General features: G+C 39.7%; 1 protein-coding gene across 2 annotated transcripts in view; it reads right to left on the bottom strand.

Moving 5' to 3' along the window:
* fbln2 (fibulin 2) overlaps nucleotides 1-19983 on the bottom strand; it is an 890980-nt gene that overhangs the window by 849366 nt on the left and 21631 nt on the right. The window lies entirely within an intron of this gene.

Genomic DNA, 19983 nt, shown 5'->3' with positions numbered 1-19983 from the left:
TGAATTATAGATATCTAAAAATACATCTATTTTAAGATATCTAAAAAGAATTGTATGATATCTCAAACAGATTTCAAGATATCTTGAAGTGATATGCTGTACATTTTCAGATATCTGAAATGCATTTCAAGATATCTTAAATGCAATTTGAGATATCTTGAAATATGTTCATGTGCATTTTGAGATATCTCAAATACATTTCAAGATATCTTAAAATACATCTGCAGGCATTTTGAGATATCTGAAATACATTTTCAGATATCTTAAAATAGCTTTGTGCACATTTCAAGATATCTTAAATACATTTTCAGATATCTTAAAGTAACTTCCTGTGTATTTCAAGATATCTCAGTTACATTTTCAGATATCTTAAAATAACTTCCTGCGTATTTCAAGATATCTCAAATACATTTTCAGATATCTTAAAATAACTTCCTGTGTATTTCAAGATATCTCAAATACATTTTCAGATATCTTAAAATCACTTCCTGTAAAATTTCTTATACTTTCAATGGAACTTCCTGCCTATTTTAAGATATCTTGAAATGCATTTAAGATATCTCAAAATGCACAGGAAGTGATTTTGAGATATCATGAAATGTATTTGAGATATCTTGAAATGTGCAGGAAGTTATTTTAAGATATCTTGAAATGTATTTGAGATATCTTGAAATGTGCAGGAAGTCATTTTAAGATATCTTGAAATGTATTTGAGATATCTAGAAATGTGCAGGAAGTCATTTTAAGATATCTTGAAATGTATTTTAGATATCTTGAAATGTGCAGGAAGTCATTTTAAGATATCTGAAAATGCATTTCAGATATCTCAAAATGAATTTGGGATATCTTAAAATGAGAAGGAAGTTATTTTAAGATATCTCGAAATATAATTTAGATATCTTAAAAAGCATTTAAGATATCTTGAAATTCATTGTTGTTTCAGATATCTGAAATACATTTTTAGATATCTAAAATTAATTTCATGATATCTTAAAATGGGTCTCTGCTCTATTTCAGATATCTAACAATGTATTTCAAGATATCTAAAATTGTATTTCAAGATATCTAAAATGCATTTTAAGATATCTTTAAAAGGACACTCAATTATTTCAAGATATCTCAATAGCACTTTCAGATATCTACAATACAATTTAAGATATCTCAAATACATTTCCAGATATCTCAAAACAGCTTCCTGTCCATTTTCAGATATCTCAAATACATTTTCAGATATCTCAACATCACTTCCTGCTCATTTCAAGATATCTCAAATACATTTTAAGATATCTTATAATAAACAAGAAGTCCCATTGAAATAATAGTCAATTTTACAGGAAATGATTTTGAGATATCTTGAAATGCATTTAAGATATCTTAAAATGCAAGAAAGGTCAATTTAAGATATCTGAAAATACATTTGAGATATCTTGAAATACAGACACAATTATTTTGAGATATCTGAAACTGTATTTGAGATATCTTGAAATGCATTTGAGATATCTCGAAATGTATTGCAGATATCTTAAAATGTAAAGGAAAGTATTTTAAGATATCTCAAAGCGAGTTTCAGATATCTTAAAAAGTAAATTACATTTTAAGATATCCGAAATTCATTTCAAGATATCTCTAAATGTTAATTTGGCTTGCCATAGTTTTCTGCTTTCCTTAAGGCAGCGAGAGCCGTGCAGTTCATCCAGAGAGGGTAAAGAGCAGCTGATGATCTGCTGGGCAGTCTCTACGATCCGCTGAAGTGTTTTCCTCTGTGCTGTTGTGCAGCTGGAAAACCACACGCAGAGGCAGTAGCACAGGATACTCTCGATAGAGCAGCAATAGGACACCAGCAGTTTTTGGGGGAGGTTATTTTTCCTGAGGACTCTCAGGAAATAAAGTCTTTGCTGAGCCTTCTTTGCCAGCTCAGCTGTGTTCACACCCCAGGACAGGTCTTCCATGATGTGGACTCCCAGGAAGCGGAAGTCTGACACCCTCTCCACACAGTCCCCTCCGATGTAGAGTGGTTTGATGTCCGTTTTCTTTTTCCTGAAGTCCACAATGAGCTCCTTGGTCTTACTTGTGTTCAGGAGCAGGTTGTTGTCAGTGCACCATGCTGTCAGCCGCTCTACTTTGTCCCTGTAGATGGATTCATCCTCCCCAGAGATGAGCCCCACCACAGTGGTGTCGTCTGCAAATTTGATGATGGTGTTGCTGTGGTGGGCGGGGGCGCAATCATGTGTGTACAGTGTGAAGAGTAGGGGGCTCAGCATACACCCCTGAGGAGAGACAGTGCTGATGCCGATGGCCGAGGAGATGTAAGGGCCCACCCTAACCCTTTCTGTGCGGTCTGTCAGGAAGTCTTTAATCCATATACAGGTGTAATACGGGAGTCCCAGGGCTAGCAGCTTGCACACTAATCTGTGAGGGAGGATGGTGTTAAAAGCAGAGCTAAAATCAATAAAGAGGAGACGTGCGTAGGTCCCCTGGTGCTCCAGGTGGGACAGGGTAGCATGAAGAGCAGCAGCAACAGCGTCCTCAGTAACCCTGTTAGCCCCGTAAGCAAATTGGTGTGCATCAAAGGTGGGAGGGATGAAGGACATGATATGACTCTGGACCAGTCTCTCAAAACACTTTACCAACACTGGGGTGAGCACTACTGGCCGATAGTCATTCAGGCAGGTTATGGGTGATTTTTTTGGTAAAGGAAGTAAGATGGAGGATTTCAGACAGGGAGGAACTGAGGCCTGGGAGAGTGACAGGTTAAAGATCTTTGTAAGGACCCCAGCCAGCTGCTCTGCACAGCTCCTCAACACACGTCCAGGGACACCGTTGGGGCCTGCAGCCTTCCTAGGATTGACAGCCTGGAACGAGCGTCTCACCTCATGCTCCTCCACCCTAAGGGAGGGGGTGATGTTGTTGTGAGTTGCTGCTACGTGTGTAACAGCTGCCTCTGGTAGTTCCATCTCAAAGCAAGCAAAGAAGTGGTTCAGCTCCTCTGCTATTGAGGCGTCACCTTCAGCAGCTCCATGGCTGGTCCTGTAGCTGGTGAAGTGCTGGACTCCCTGCCAAACCTGCCTGCTGTTATTACTGTCAAGGTGCTCCTCTATCCTTCTCCTGTAGTCCCTCTTAGCCTTTTTGATGCCTCTCTTCAGGTTGGACCATGTCATGCTGTAGAGAGCCTTGTCACCACACCTAAAGGCAGTGTTCCTTTCCTTTAGCAGCCGCTGAACCTCTCTAGTCATCCAGGGCTTCTGGTTTGGATAGACACAGATATGTTTTTCCACTGTGACAGTGTCAATGCAGATTTTGATGTAGCACAATACACTGTTGTTGTAGAGTTCCAGGTCTGGACTTTCAAAAATGTCTCAGTTAATCCTGATGAAGCAGTCCTGCAGCTGCAGAGAGGCATCATCAGGCCAGGTTGTGATGGATCTTTTGGTGGTAAGAGCAGATTTGCGGAGAGGGGTGTATGCAGGAATCATCAGCAGTGACATGTGGTCAGACTGGGCCAGGTGTGGAAGCTGTTTAGCTCTGTAGCCCAGCTTGATGCTTGAGTAGACCTTGTCCAGTGTGTTGGCTCCTCTAGTAGCACACTTTACTTGCTGGTGGAGTTTGGGGAGCACTGCTTTTAAATCCATGTGATTAAAGTCCCCTGCGATTAATGAACACTGCATCAGGGTAACGGCTCTGTTGGCTGCTAATGCTGCTGTATAAATGTCTCAGAGCCAAGTTAGCATTATAGCAGTTGGTGGTATGTAAACAGCGGTGATCATTACCACATTGAACTCCCACTGTAAATAGATAAGTCTACATTTCAGTCATATACTCCAAGTCAGGGGAGCAATGGCTATCCACTATCACTGCATCCGTGCACCAGTTATTATTGAAGTACACACACACACACCCTTCTCTGCTCTTACCGGAGTCTCTGTATAGCCTGTTAGCTCAATAGCCGAGTCTAGTATGCATGAATGGAGCCAGGTTTCAGTGAACACAAACAAGCTACTGTCCTTGATCATGCGGTCTGATGCAACCTGAAGCCTCAGTTCATCCATCTTGTTGACAATAGATCTGGCGTTAGCAAGGAAAAGGTTTGGAAGCAGAGGTTTGTGAGGCTGGCTCCATAGTCTAGCTAGCGCGCTGGCCCAGCATCCTTGCTTCTGCTTCCTCTCTCTGCGCCACCTTTGTCGTTGGCCTCTGGGGATGGTAATCCACGGGGAGCCGGGTGTCCTCGCTATATCCACCGGAACGCTGTGCGAGTGAATGAATTCTGCCGTAACACTCCCCTCACGGCAGACTCCGATCTTAAGAAGATCGTCTCGGTTGTAGTATATGTTTGCCCAACAGGATGTAGAACAAACTAAAATCAACACACACACACACACAAAACAAAACTCCGAAGGGGAGAGCACCGAGCCGCTGCAACTATGTGCGCTGCCATGGGAAAAGATCTTGTGTTATGTTTCATACAGGCAATCCAAGGGCTGGGGTTCAAATTCCCCTATTATGTCTGTTTTCTTCATTTTTGATAATTTTGTTGTTGTTAATATTGTTGCTCATTTAGTTTGTATGTATATATGTATGTTGTACTATGCTTTATGTATTTTGTGGGTGGTTCTCCAAGAGACATGGCCACCTGTCCATCACTGTCAAGAGACTGCCCTGAGTCCTGTAAAGGCTAAGGAAAGCCCACAGTCCCTTTTTTTGCTTTGATATTTCTTTGCCTTGGATTACCTCATTATTTTCTTGCAACTCCTTCTGTGCCTTTGGTGCTCTTCGGAGCTTCATTGTTAAAGAGGAACTTTTTCATTAAGAAATCTTGTATTAACGAAGATACTGTGTTTACCCTTTCGTGACTAGCCAGGGTTTGACAGTTTCTTCCTCTAGTAGGTATTTAAGTCATTTTTGGGACTTATTGTGCTTAGAAACTTCACGTTCATGACACTATAAATGCCGGTCTTAGTCAAATAAGGTTTGCAACAAAAATCAACAGTAGTATGATTTTACAATGTGTCAAATAAGACAGCTTTGAAAGTCTCTCAAGGAGAGTACTTATGAGTTATAACAGGGAAAAAGAGTTCATGGTTGCACAGGGATTGACATATTTGTGTTACCACCCACAGCACAAAGGACTACCAACCCAAAAGAGAAGATTAACTAACAGCTGGCCACACCCACACCCCAACCCTTCATGGCTAAATTACTTAAAAACACTACCTAACCAGATGTCCAGCATCATTTGATCATTAGAACATTAGAACACTCTAGACGAGAACAGGCCATTCAGCCCAACAAAGCTCGCCAGTCCTATCCACTTATTTCTTCCAAGAAAACATCAAGTCGAGTTTTGAAAGACCCTAACGTCTTACTGTCTACCACACTACTTGGTAGCTTATTCCAAGTTTCTATCGTTCTTTGTGTAAAGAAAAACTTCCTAATGTTTGTGCAAAATTTACCCTTAACAAGTTTCCAACTGTGTCCCCGTGTTCTTGATGAACTCATTTTAAAATAACAGTCTCGATCCACTGCACTAATTCCCTTCATAATTTTAAACACTTCAATCATGTCACCTCTTAATCTTCTTTTGCTTAAACTGTAAAGGCTCAGCTCTTTTAATATTTCCTCATAATTCAACCCCTGTAGCCCTGGAATCAGCCTAGTCGCTCTTCTCTGGACCTTTTCTAGCGCTGCTATGTCCTTTTTGTAGCCTGGAGACCAAAACTGCACACAGTACTCAAGATGAGGCCTCACCAGTGCGTTATAAAGGTTGAGCATAACCTCCTTGGACTTGTACTCCACACATTGCGCTATATATCCTAACATTCTGTTAGCCTTCTTAATGGCTTCTGAACACTGTCGGGAAGTCGATAGCTTAGAGTCCACTATGACTCCTAAATCCTTCTCATAAGGTGTACTCTCGATTTTCCGACCGCCCATTGTGTATTCAAACCTAACATTTTTACTTCCAATGTGCAATACTTTACATTTACTGACATTAAATTTCATCTGCCACAAATCTGCCCAAGCCTGTATGCTATCCAGGTCCTTCTGTAATGATATAACGGATTCCAAATTATCTGCTAATCCACCTATCTTGGTATCATCTGCAAACTTAACCAGCTTGTTACTTATATTACTATCTAAATCATTTATATATATTAAAAATAGCAGCGGCCCTAGCACTGACCTCTGTGGAACACCAATCTTAACATCAGCCAGTTCTGATGAGGTTCCTCGCACCATCACCCTCTGCTTCCTGTGTCTGAGCCAATTCTGCACCCATCTACAAACATCACCCTGAACTCCCACTTCTTTTAATTTGATGCCCAACCTCTCATGTGGCACCTTATCAAATGCTTTCTGAAAGTCCAGATAAATAATATCATAAGTTCCACTTTGATCGTATCCTTTTGTTGCCTCCTCATAGAATTCCAGCATGTTAGTAAAACACGACCTCCCTCTTCTGAACCCATGCTGACTGCTTAGAATAACTCCTGTCCTTGCCAGGTGTTGCTCGATCTTATCCTTAATAATTCCTTCCATTAATTTTCCTGTGATGCATGTTAAGCTTACTGGTCTATAGTTGCTTGGATCTGCCCTGTCACCCTTTTTATATAATGGGATGACATTTGCCATTTTCCAGTCCTTCGGAATCTCTCCAGTGCGCAGTGGCTTCCTAAAAATATGTGTCAAGGGTTTATATATGTACTCGCTAGCCTCCTTAAGAACATGAGGATAAATATCACAAGAGCTTGTGGTACACACAAGGTTGCTTCTAGATCTCTGTTATGATTATATTGTTGGTGAATAAATGAGGTTTCCACACTGGAACACCAACTGTCTTTTTTTTCTCATTTGTCCTTACTTTTTACAGTGGCATAGTCGTCAAGATTTCACTAGTGAGTTGGCAGACAGGCAAATGTAAACTATTACTCAACAATGTACAACAACTAGATGAGAAGATCCAACAGACAGAAAGAGAACTAGAACCTGCACTGCTACTTACACCATTAAGCAATAAAGATGACATGGAAGCCTACTTGTTGGTATTTGAGCAGACATTCAATGTAAATATTCAATTAAGAAATTAACTTGGACGTCTTTGCATTTTTTGAATTTGACTGAGTTTGTTCCCCAAGCTACTGCCCTTTACAATCATGATGTTAATGGTTGTTGTCTTGTGTTACTGTCATTAGACCTGTACTGCCATGCGTGCTCTGATTTTTGACGCTTTTAAACGTTTCTTCTTCTAAGCACAGGAAAGCTTTGTAGGCCAATTTGTGATGACTTTGCAGGTGAGCTTTAATGTTTGTGGATTATTTACTCTGTAATCTGTACAACACACAATATATCCTGCTCCAAAAAAATTCACTTACAAGTGTCAGTTTCAAAGTTGTATTCCTAAAATACCCATACAAGGCTTTGCTGTTTTTTACCCCACATTGATCTTTAAAGTCATCTCAGTCAAAGGAATGTTGTATACAGACTTTTGCCACCAGCAGACCTGAAAAATTATGAAAAATAAAAACATAGATCTTACTGTATTCTGATATGAACACCAGGTTGGGTGTTAGGGGAAAGAAGCTTTATTGGGCTTGAATCATTAATCTGGTCTTCACTTAGCTTTACTGATGGAACCACAGAAAAACTAATATATACTGTCAAGGCTTAGGAGTAGCTAGGAATAGCCAGTACGTAAGAACTCTTGCAGTCTATGAGCAGAGATCATGCAATATGTGTTTGGACAGCCACAGAACAATAGGAACAGCATCTGAGGTTATAAGCAATACACACAAAGACATAGACAGTACACTGTATAGATATAAAGTAACATGTCAAATGTTGACAACAAAGAGCGCCTGATCTCTCAACTGTTTATTTTGAGAGAGACAAGGAGAATGAAAGGAGGGAGGGGAAATATTTTAAAATATTATTCTGGTATTGATTTACTTTCACAATACCAGGTATTTTCAGCTGTGAATGTAAAACTAAGAAATTAAATAAATAAAGATTTTTTAAAAAGATAATAAGAGCATGTATATTTTTTCACCAGTTTGCAAACTGCTGTCACTTTTGTCAAGATACCAGTTAACTTTACCTGTAGCTCAGTAGAGACTTGTGCCACTTAATTGTCAAATAACCTTTTTAATGCACATTCTGCTCAGGTATGTAGACAATTATGAACATCCCTATCAGTTAGGCAAGGAAGAGTTTTATTTTAATTTCAAAATGGATTTTTTCTGTACATCACTCACTATTTTCTGTCCATTAGATAAAGGTTTTGTTTAATAGTATATTCTAACTTTAGGCTGTTGAATTATGCATTGATATACAAATAGTGCAAAAAAATCAGCAGTTTACCACACCATGTGATTTAGCTTCAGCGTATGCTGCTGTACAAGTTGCAGTGCATGTACATATATTGGCCTCAGTAACAATTACAGGTAACATGGCATGACTTATGAACAGACTGAAATTCTGTAATGTTATACCTTATACATCTGTCTTGCTCCCTGGAAATCCAGTGAGTGGCAACCAAGCACTTATTATTACAATTCTAACAGCCACTCTTCATCCGCTATTCACTGGGGATGACTGTGTGCATGCGGCTAGCAGTTGACCATTTATCTTAGGGATAACGATAAAAGGCTTAAAGAAGACTTCCTCCCCAGGCTGGGGTTCAATTTCATATTTTATGTTGTCTTTGTTCATTTTTAGTTCTTATGTATAAATTAAGTTTATTTGCCATTGCTTCTGTTTAAGTTTCAATGCCTTGGCTATGTTCCATGAATTTTGTGGGTGATTCCCTAGGGAACAGGGCCACCTGCCAATCCCCTCCAAGAACTGCTCTCCACCCTATAAGTTGGAGGGTCTCCCATAGTTCCTGGTAGTTAATTTTGATTGTGCTAGGGGGTTTTGGCAAGTTCTTGTGTTTTTCCTGTGCTTATCCTTTTTGATACCTCTGGATTTTTGACGTTTGTGCTGTTTTTTGACTTCACTTGGGATTTCTACATTGGGACAGTGTTTGCCTTCGATTGTTTGGGCTTTTAGGCAACTCCATTTTGAGATTGTGTTCTATGGAACTTAGCTGTGTAGCAGAGTATTTTCATTTAGACCAAAATATTTTAATTTTTCTAAGGTTTCTGCATTTGCCCATTAATCTAGCTGGGGTTTGGCAGTATATCCCCTTTTCATTGGCATTACTGGAAGTGCGTTTGCTACTTTTTGGAAGTTTTGTGCCTTGAGACTCTGAGTTCACAGCATCTAGAGACCAGAAAATTGATTTGGAAAATGATTAATTTTGGAGCTGCTGCAGCCCAGTTTAGTTTATGCATAAGTATGGCTGTGAGGAAAACTGAAAAAAATTTTGTACATAATTTGTTTTATTTCATTTTTGCATTTCAGTTTTAAATGTTTATTTCAGTTGTGTATAATTAATTACAGCGGCACGGTGGCGCAGTGGGTAGCGCTGCTGCCTCGCAGTTGGGAGATCTGGGGACCTGGGTTCGCTTCCCGGGTTCGCTTCCCGGGTTCTCCCTGCGTGGAGTTTGCATGTTCTCCCCGTGTCTGCGTGGGTTTCCTCCGGGTGCTCCTGTTTCCTCCCACAGTCCAAAGACATGCAGGTTAGGTGCATTGGCGATTCTAAATTGGCGCTAGGTGTGTGTGTGTGTTTGTGTGTGTCCTGCGGTGGGTTGGCTCCCTGCCCGGGATTGGTTCCTGCCTTGTGCCCTGTGTTGGCTGGGATTGGCTCCAGCAGACCCCCCTGACCCTGTGTTTGGATTCAGCGAGTTGGAAAATGGATGGATGGATGGATAATTAATTACAGTATACAATGAGAAGTAATTATAATTATTTTACATTGGTTTATGAAAATGTTTTCCTATTAGTAGTAATGTAGAAAAGGGTCCAACTCAACAATCTCATGGCTTCCCCAGAGGACTGTGCAGAGATTAGGAAGATTGTCTTGAACCATATGACAGCTCTCTAAGTTACTCTTATGTATAACACCAGGAGCAACAGTTCAGGGGTGCACAGGGACTGACATGTTTCCTCTTACAGTACTTATGACCCACTGGAAGGAGAAGACTAGCCGACACTTGGCGACAGCCTCCATCCCTTCTGTGTTGAATTACATTCAAACACCACCTAAGTTTGTGTCAGACATAACACTGCTTCTAAACACTTTCAACACAACACAAAGGAAGTGCCAAGCCATATAAATTATTATCTAGACATAAACATCCTAGGCTAAGAGAAGACTGACATTGTGAATTTAGGCACAGGGCAATTTAGATTCATCAAGCAAGTTAACCTGACAGGGCATCATAGCAGTGGGGTTAGGTCACATCCCTGGATGAAATGGGAAGGACACTTAAACTCTACACAGACAGCACTTCGGCTGGGGTTCAAGCACTCTGAGGGTGCAGCTTCCCCGATACCCTTCTGTCTTATTTAAATCAATGTAATTTTACTACTTCTGATACTGTATGTACATTACAGGAGTACCTGCTGTACAATGCTTTGCTATATGCTGTTTTGCACATGCAACACTCATTACTTGCAATAATTTCTGCCTATACTTTTTTTCGCCTCGAAATATGTCACAAACCTTGATAAATTATGGAAACTGTTACATGCACTCTCAGGTAAACTAATGTTTTTGTCAGAATTGAAATGAGCCTGGGAGATGAACACAGCCAAAGTGTAGTCAGACAGGCAAAAGTCAATACTAGAAAAACAGAAAAGTGACAAAGGGGAGAGCCAAAAGAATTGTCAGGATAACAAAGCTAAAATCAAGATGCCAAAAAGAAACTCATTACTTATTAGAGACGACTTTTGTTAATGCACTGAGGGATAACTTTGAGATCCAAAACTGTTGAATGCATATGCAAAGGCGAGTCACATAATATCTAGATGGTGTAGCATAAACAAAAATATAAAAACTGTTACAATTAGCATGGAGCACTAAATAAACCACAAAATTAGGTTCCTCTTGAAAAATACTAATATACTGTAGGTGAAATAAAACAAGTACAGTATATAAATGGCCCAAAAATAATAAAATAAATAAATAAGTAATATAGCATAATTAATGGATAAAACAACCTTTCTTTAAGGTGCAAATTCCAAGCCCATCAGTCTCAATGAGACTGCCAACATGAAAATGATGCAAATGTCTGGGAGCATGAAGATCAAATGCAGGAGCCCAGGAACATTCCTCTGGGCCAAAACTCCGGCATGGCAAGGTGATAAGTGACCTTACCAATACACCTCACAATGCAGTAGGGTCCAATATATCTTGGAGATAATTTACAGGATAGAACTGTCAAGCAAAAGTCACACATAGCAAGGCATACCTTCTGCCCAATCCTAAACATGGGTGGCTTTCTTGGAAACCTATCAGCCTGAAGTTTGGCAGAGGTGCCTACCCTCAACAAGTGTCTTTGAACAGTGCTCCAAATAATCAGTAAATTATTAATGAAATCAGGCAGAGACCTGACTGAAGAAATAGAATGCTCACACAGAACTGGAGAAAGAAAGCTATACTAGCAAAAGGTTCCTAGCAAACTCTCCCACAGTATAAAATACAGTAAACTCCGGTTAGTTTGAAATGATTTAAAAGTGCACCATAATTTATTCATGTAGTCTGACTGGCGCGCTCAGGATGATAACCAGAAGCAAGTTTAAACTATCATGAGTGACTATCATGGCACAAAAACCTTTACAAAACATAGAAAGAAATTGAGGGCCATGACCTGAGAGAATTGATCTTTGAAGAATTTGATATTTAAAGTAATGGTAGATGAAAATATCTACTAACATCCTAACTAAAGGAACTTTTTAGAGTGTAATATAAGTCACTTTTGCAAAAATCCCATCCACTACAACCAAAATAAAACTATGACATTTAGATGGTGGTTGGTCAGTCATAAAATACATGGAAATGTCCTCCCATTTCCACAAAGGAGGCAAATAGGTTGCCCAAGTGTAACTCTGGGCCCAGATTGTGTTTTAATAATAATAATAATAATAATAAATTTTATTTATATTGCACTTTATATTTTAGCAATCCCAAAGTGCTACAGAGTAAAAATAGAATAATAAAATAAAAAAAAAAAAAAATAAAAAATAAAAAAAGAACAGAAGAGTCTATAAAATACTTTAACAAAATGACTTTCTAAAAAGATGAGTTTTTAGGTTTCGCTTAAAGGCCTCAGTCGACTGTGGGGCTCTCAGGTAATCAGGGAGGGCATTCCACAGCCTCGGCGCCACCGATTTTAAACCTGTTGCTCACCCCACAAGCCAAACCAAATTGTCCATGCCACCAAAAATATTTTTTCATAAAGTCATATACCATTTCAATACCAAGAAAAAAAAGAAGAATGTCTCAACTTAAGGACCTCCACCTTAACAGATTCCATAACAAAGACTTTGTCCTTGATATCAATCACACCGATAACAAGTAGCCCAGGTAGCCTGTAAAGTTTGTTTCAGTTGAACAGAGAGGTCAAACAAAATGGCCCTAATAAACAAAGACAAAGGAAATAATTTTTTCATGTCAGCATCTACTATCTCAAATTCAAAAATCTTGGACAATTCATTAAAATTCTACTTCACTAGATGGTACATAATAGAAAAATTACATTCGTTAGAAAAGAATGTCAACCTAGACTAATTAGCTTTCATCTCTTTTGTGTTTTTTTAATAAATCAAACTTTATACTATCTAAAAATCACAAAGGTATGAGCTACACACTCAAGCCAATGACATCATTCCTCCAATGCTAAATTGATTTCCAGCATTTCTCTGTCTCCCACAACTAAATTCTGTTTCAAAATTGAGAGGTTCCTTTAAAAATAAGAGCAGGGGTACAATATATTCTTGTTAGGAAATAACACTGCCCCCATCCCTATGCTGGTGGTGTCTGCCTCTACTTGAAAAGGCAACAAAATATCTGAATGTTGTCAAATTAGAGCGGTGGTAAAATTCTTCTTCAAAATATCAAAAGCCCTTTGAACTTCCTCAATCCAAACCATTTTTGCAGGATGTTTTGGTTAACCCAGTAATGGGAGTTATCAAGCAGCTCAAATTTCTAAGAAGGTGGTGACAGCAGTTAAAGAACCTATTTGATGCACTCTGGAAGTTTCAATTTATGAATAGCATTAACCTTGTCTGGATACATCTCAAGACCAGCCCTACTATAATGTAGTGACCCAAGAATAGGACTGATGACTGATGAAACAGTTTGTCGGGTCCAAGTCTGGATAATATTTCTCTGACAAGTAAAATGTCCAAGTCAAAAATCAGGAGTGAATATTAGGATATTGTTAAAATAAACCAATACTGTGTGGCCCCAGTAAATCATGAAAACATTCATTCATGAATGACTGAAAAACCGCTGGCATATTGACCAAGCCATAAGGAGATGCCAAGGATTCATAACAACTGAAATTAGTGTTAAATGTGGTTTTCAGTTCACAAGTTCAAAAACAATTGTATGCACTTCTATGACTAAGTTTAGAAAATATGTAAAAACTCATAATCTAATCCAAGAGGGTAAAAATCTGAGGCAAAGGATAGTTTATTTTACCATAGACAATCTTTCAAAGAAAAAGCCAGCTCCCACAAGACTAGAAGTTGGGCAAATAAAACTTATTTGTTAAATGTTATTAATCATATCGATCTATTTCCTTAGTCTCTTAGGGAAGCAAATGTCATTCGTCTTTCATTGGGTAAAGGTACGCCAGACAACAAATTAATAGCACGATCGTATGGTCGATGAGGAGGTAAAAGAAGAGATTGTTACTTAGAAAAACATCCTCAAAACTAGCATACAGTTTGGGCACCAAAAGACTGGAACTGCATGAAGAAGTTTGATACTCAGATATCGTATGCAGTCATGAACACATTTTCTGCACCAAGCAAGTAATTCACCATTCGACCAATCTTTAATGGGGAATCGTTTTTGAGCAAAAGAAACATCGAAATAATGTTTAGTTGCAAAATCTCAGACAGAGACAAGGAAAATAATGATAATCCTACACATGATGCCTCCTCCTCATCTTGATTCAGCAAAACTACAGTCCACCTCAGAGCCTCTAGACATAGCAGCAAGGCTCATCATCTTCTCAAGGTAAGAAAAACTGCTTCATTGATTGTGAATAAGTTACTATGATTTACTTTTTCAATGAATTAATTTATGGTTTTGCTGTGCTGGATTACCTTTGATTTCTTAAGTTAAAAATTGTAATTGTAATGGTCCCCCTGAAAAACTTTTAGTATTAATACTAATGGGGAAAATAGACCTGTTATAATGCCACATTTTATGTTGATTCATATTAGCACAGTACAGTGCCCATCTCACTTTCTTGATTTACAGTAAACAGATATGTTTTTTTATTGGGAATTCTGTTTTTACTGCTTCAGCATTCCTATGCTATGCACAGTCCTCTTGCTCATCCCTTTCATATGATGCTTCCACTAGAACCCACTGTAATGACGAGATCCTGGGACTGTATTGTAGCCCTGGGTATAGGATGGATGGATACCCATTGTATGTCCTCACTGCTGATCACCTGAAAAATCATGCCAGTGAACTCCCTGACAGGAAGATTCACAGAATAGCTTTTCATGGGAGTTTCTATCCTGCTAGAATGGTTAACTCCACAGAGATGCTGAAATGTAGTGACCAACATGGTGAATCACTCTTTGGCTAAAGGCTGAGCAGATAATTAAAAACCAAATGCATCCTAAGAGGCCAATAACCAAAGTAACAAGTTAAGCTGACAGATTTATCTAGAAGTACATCCCAGCATTCCTGCAGGGGAATATTTATCAGCAGCAAACAGGCAGCCGGCTATGTTATTACTGATGATGCACTGTACATGTTAACATCTTCTGAAGTTTCATTACCCTTTACATATTTATACAAACTGCCAACATGTGACTTTATAACTTTAAAATAAATTATTCTGCAGATTTCAAAATTGGAATATCCATCCATCTATTTCAAAAACCTGCTTGTTTTCCAGCACAGTGTGACAGGCTGATGTAGGCAAGCCCCGAAGCACCAGGTATAAGACAGGAAACAGCTATGGATGGGATGCTGGTCCATTACAGAGGATATTTACACAAATCTTGGGCAGTGTACAGATTCCAGCAACTTAATGTGGAAATGAACCAGAATACCCAGTGCAAAAAGCACAGACAAACACAAGGAGAACAAACAAACTTCACTCAAACTATGAACTGGCTACAATTTGAATACAATCTGAGTTGTGTACCTGCTGATCATCAATTTTACTAAATGATTTGGAACTAAATTAAATTATGTGTCAGGTGTCATTTTTTTAAAATGCTCTTATTTAACTTTAGACAGCATTTTGACACAGTGTTTAGTGTTTCACTGCTCTAAATCTCTGTCCTGGTTTACATGCTCTACTCATGTCTGTGTGCCCTTTCCTCCAGGTACTCCGGCTTTTCTCTCACATGCCCAACATTGTTAGATCAGCTGTTGACTCTGGATAGGCCCCACGTGAGTGATGGTGCATACGGAAATGTGACTCAAAAATGTTCCAGTTCCAGTTTTGCACCAATGTTGCCGAGATAGACTCCAGCTCCCTGCACCCCTTTAATCTGATTAAGATTCTTTTTTCAGCTGCTCCCGTTTAGTGGTTGCCATTCAGATCATCTGTCTCCATTTATCCCTGTCCTTAATTTGATTAAGATAGTTTGCAAAATTTACAGATGAATAATTTATTCACAAGATAATAACACATATAGAGTTTTAAATGATCTCCTAATTAATAATCTATGTGCCTATGCATTCCTAATGTGTTCCAAGTGCAGATTATGCCATGCTTCACCTCTGTGTTCCTAAAAGTCAGCTACAGGCAGATCTCTTATTCTAAATGCCCTTACTGACAAGTGACAGAGTAGCCTTTCAAAGGTCATGGGGAGGCACTCAAGCACTCAACAGACATCTAGTGAAGACACCCATTCTCTGTTCTTGCATTGTGACTGGCAACTCTCTTTGTGATAACACTAAGCAGTGGTTGGCTGTGTCCAGCCACACTTGGGTGTTCACACAACTTGCCATAGTTTCTATTTATATCTAGACATAATTTTGCATTGTCAGTTCAGATTGATGGGTTCCAGGGCCACATTGTTATCAGTCCTGGGATTTGGCGAATGCTGCCTAAAAGCTGGAGCCTAAGATCCCCTGTTCTAACGAGGGTAATCACCTCTTCCAGTGCACTTACTTCATATCCTGGCTCTAACTGAAATCATGCCGTATTCTTCTCACATAACTTTCTACATCATCCTGGAGCACAAATGACAAAACACTTGGCACGGATCTCTGGGTTCCCACCAACAAAAACTTGCTTTATTCAGCCCAGTCCTATAAGCCACACCTCCAGTTTCAAAAATAAGTGAATCTATCGCTGGATAATCAAGAAATATTTAGCAAAGAACAGGCATTCCAGTCCTGTTCTGTTCACCATATCCTGCATTATATAGTCCACCAGCTGGTCTCAAAGCACAGAGAGGCTCTTCTCTCTTGGGAGTTCAGGCTTTATACAGTAATAAGTCTATCTGTCTGTCGGTCAGTCAGTTTGATAGGTGCCAAGCCATTGACACAACACTACAGCTACCATCAAATGGGCGAGAGATTATTAATTTTTCTAGGCAAGACCCAAGTTAAAAATCAGCAGGTTTAGATCACCTTCCACACTGCAACCTTTTGCCTTGCATTGAACTTTGCCCAACCAGGGTAGATGTGGCTTAATGGCTTGTGAGGACAACATCCTTCCCGTTTTTAGCAAACAAGCTCATTAGCAAGGAGGTACCATTGTTCTTTCTGCGATTTTAAAAATTAAAAAAAGCCAAATTATGCAGGAGCAAAGCATACCCTCCAAACAGGAAAGACAATTGTTCAGGGAGTGTTTGTGCTGCTTGGCTGCTCTTTGTGTTAATGTCTGCAAATGAGTAGAGCAGCCTGGCTAGTAGTGCCACCTCCATGCCTGCTCAGTCCACACAAAAGCAGGAAGAATTCTCCCAGCTGCTGGAGCGCAAGATAAGGCCACTGCGTGTTGCCCCTCGGAAGTCTCAAAAGGACAGGACACTGGGTTGCAGCACCATGTATGATGCCTTTCATAGTCAGAACAGACCATTCATGAATTGTACCAGAACCTGGTGAGCTTGTCAGCTGATGATACTGGCAGATTTATTTTTTATTTCAAATTCACATACATATTGGTATATCAACAAACTATATTTCTCATTATGAATTTCACTCTCAGCCTCAAGGAAGCAATTTGGCCTCGGGGAATTCAGGTGTACATCGGCACTGTCTCGCCTATAAAACATCTTTCTGTAGGGGTCTCAAGCTCTGTTCCCATGGGGATGCAATGACGGCGGGTTTCAGTCTGCAACAGGTTTGTAATAAGAAGCTTATCTTCCCTCTAAAAATAATTGTTTCTTATACAGCCTAATAGGTTCCTCTTTCCAACCTCTGTAGCAAGTCTAAAACATTCATCTCTGACACCAGTTCAAAGTAGGAGAGACCCAGTTTAAAATTTCCAAACAATCTCACATATAAATCTTTGGAACATGGATGAAAAATTGTATTACTTGGGTGAGAACGCAGACTCCACAGAGACTAAGTCATGACTGGAGCCATCATGCTACTCATTGGCAGGTATGTTTGTGAATTCACTTTTTTTCACTGAAGCATACATATTTGTAGGACAGACAAGATGGCATCAAGATAGCACTACTGAGTACTGGTTCCAATCAGACTGTGTGTTTACTTTGTGCTATGTGCTATTTTATTTACTTTTTTTTTTTTAATCATTAGAAACTCAAAAGCACAGGATCGCAGGTCACATGCCACATTTGTATCTTCATATTTTCTGACTAAGCTTTGCCAATTGTCAAAAGGGACTCCATGCATCCCCACACCTAACAAACACATGTATGGAAGCCTACACTATTTCCACAGTTCACTTTTCCCACATCTGCCATTGTAAGGCTTGGCATTCCAAAAATCTGCTCACTATAGATTAAAATAATCTCTACAAGACATCTCCATCTTCTCCAGTCCAGTCCTCTTGTGCATGTTGGCAGATACACCAAATAATAACCGCCAACAGTCTCATTATGCAGTCAAATTATAGGTCCTACTGTAGCGGGGCTACATAGTAGTAATAGTGTTGTCAGTGTTAGTACCATGTGCATCTTGTTTCCATCGTTCCGTTTGCTGTTTGTGTGTCAGTGAATGTCATCTCCGTAAAGGGGGACGGATGATGGGAGGAGACCGCAGCCTCAATCCTGGAAAACACCTGTTTGCTATTAATCAATTACATCCATCACAGGACTTTTTAAGCAATCAGGAGGGAACAGAAAAGGAGGAAGGAGAGGAGAGAAGGAGACTTTTCATTTTCATGACCACGACCATGAGCCATCTGTACCTGCTGTATTCCACATCGTGCATTTTCATCCAGTTTGTTTTTCAATCCGCCGGACTTACTTCAATACCCTCATCACGAGAGACCCGGGGTCGGACTTCATCATCCACTACGCGCCGAGGATTCACGGTGAGGCTGCTCCATTTTGTTCCGGGAAAATCAAACGACTCATTTATCGCTAGTACAGTCAACCGTATTCAGGACAGTTTTTATAACCGGACTCAAGTTCACGATCATTCCGTATATCATTCATTTTTTGTTATTCGTGTTGTTTGTTATATGTTACAAGGGCAAGGGAGGGTTTATTGTGTGTATATATATATATATATATATATATATATATATATATATATATATATATATATATATATATATATATATATATATTGTGCATTTTTTTCTTGTTATTGCTCATTTAATATAATTAATTACCTATTTTTACATATCATCTGTTTTTTGCATGCTTGATTAAACCGTCGATTGTGGGGAAAATTTTCATTTGTTAGAGGTACGGCTTGTTATTTAGATTCAGCTCAGTAATTTATCCAGGCCACAGGGCTTGGAGGTGTAGCTGCCGGCCGGGTAAGGGGTCGGCCGTTATACTACCATTGTTTTAGTGTTGCATTAATTTTAATTAGGATGGAACTTAAAAGTTCACTTAGTAGAGCAACAATAGATTCCACATGCAGAACGTGCTGTGGTGTGTGGCCGGCTAAATATCCCAGCCCTCACCCCCAGGCCGCCAGATGGAGCTCTCCCAACAGCGTGGACGTTCCCCGAATTCCAGCAGGGCCTCATGGACTTTGTAGTTTATATGCACAGCCCTGCTGGATACCTTGGGGACCACCAGGAGTCGCTGTGGGGAGACTGCCGGACTCTTGCATGCCCTATAACCCGGGAGTGCATGTCAGTCACGTGACTCGAGGAAGTGACGCGCTCCCGGGATGAAGAGGAGGACTGTTTGCCCTGACCCGGAAGGAAATGGACTTGTGGGTTTGGTTTGGAACCACTTCCGGGTCAAGGGGTATAAAGGACTCATGGGTACGCCCAGACATTGAGCTGAGCTGGGAGGAAGGGTGGCAAAGTGTCTGGGAGTGTGGAGGATTGATTATTGTGTATTATTATTGTTATTGTTATTATTATTGAGTATTGTGGAGAGGAGGGTGCTTTGTGCACTGTATTGTCCAAATAAATACAATTATTGGACTTTTACCTGGTGTCTGGAGTCGAGTCCAAGGGTTCAAGGGGTCACGGAGACCTCTAATCTATCACAGTGCTTAAATCTTTTGATAGCACAGCTGCCTAATCTCAGGGAATGGGCAGACAATGACTGTACTCAGTACAGGACCAAGGGGCCTACTCAGAGTTTCTCCTCACTTTTGATGATGCATTGTGCTCTAGTTGCCAAGATACTCCTGTCTTCAATTCTCAGTAGAAATTGAACTTAAAGTGAAAATCATTAACCTATCAATAGGGCCCTGCTGATTATAAATTATAGACAATGAGGTGGGGCTTCTGGCTT

This window comes from Erpetoichthys calabaricus, chromosome 18, assembly GCF_900747795.2.
Source record: "Erpetoichthys calabaricus chromosome 18, fErpCal1.3, whole genome shotgun sequence".
NCBI classification, from domain to species: domain Eukaryota; kingdom Metazoa; phylum Chordata; class Cladistia; order Polypteriformes; family Polypteridae; genus Erpetoichthys; species Erpetoichthys calabaricus.
The sequence above is the reverse complement of the archived record's forward strand: the minus strand, read 5'-3'. Positions and strand labels throughout refer to the sequence as shown.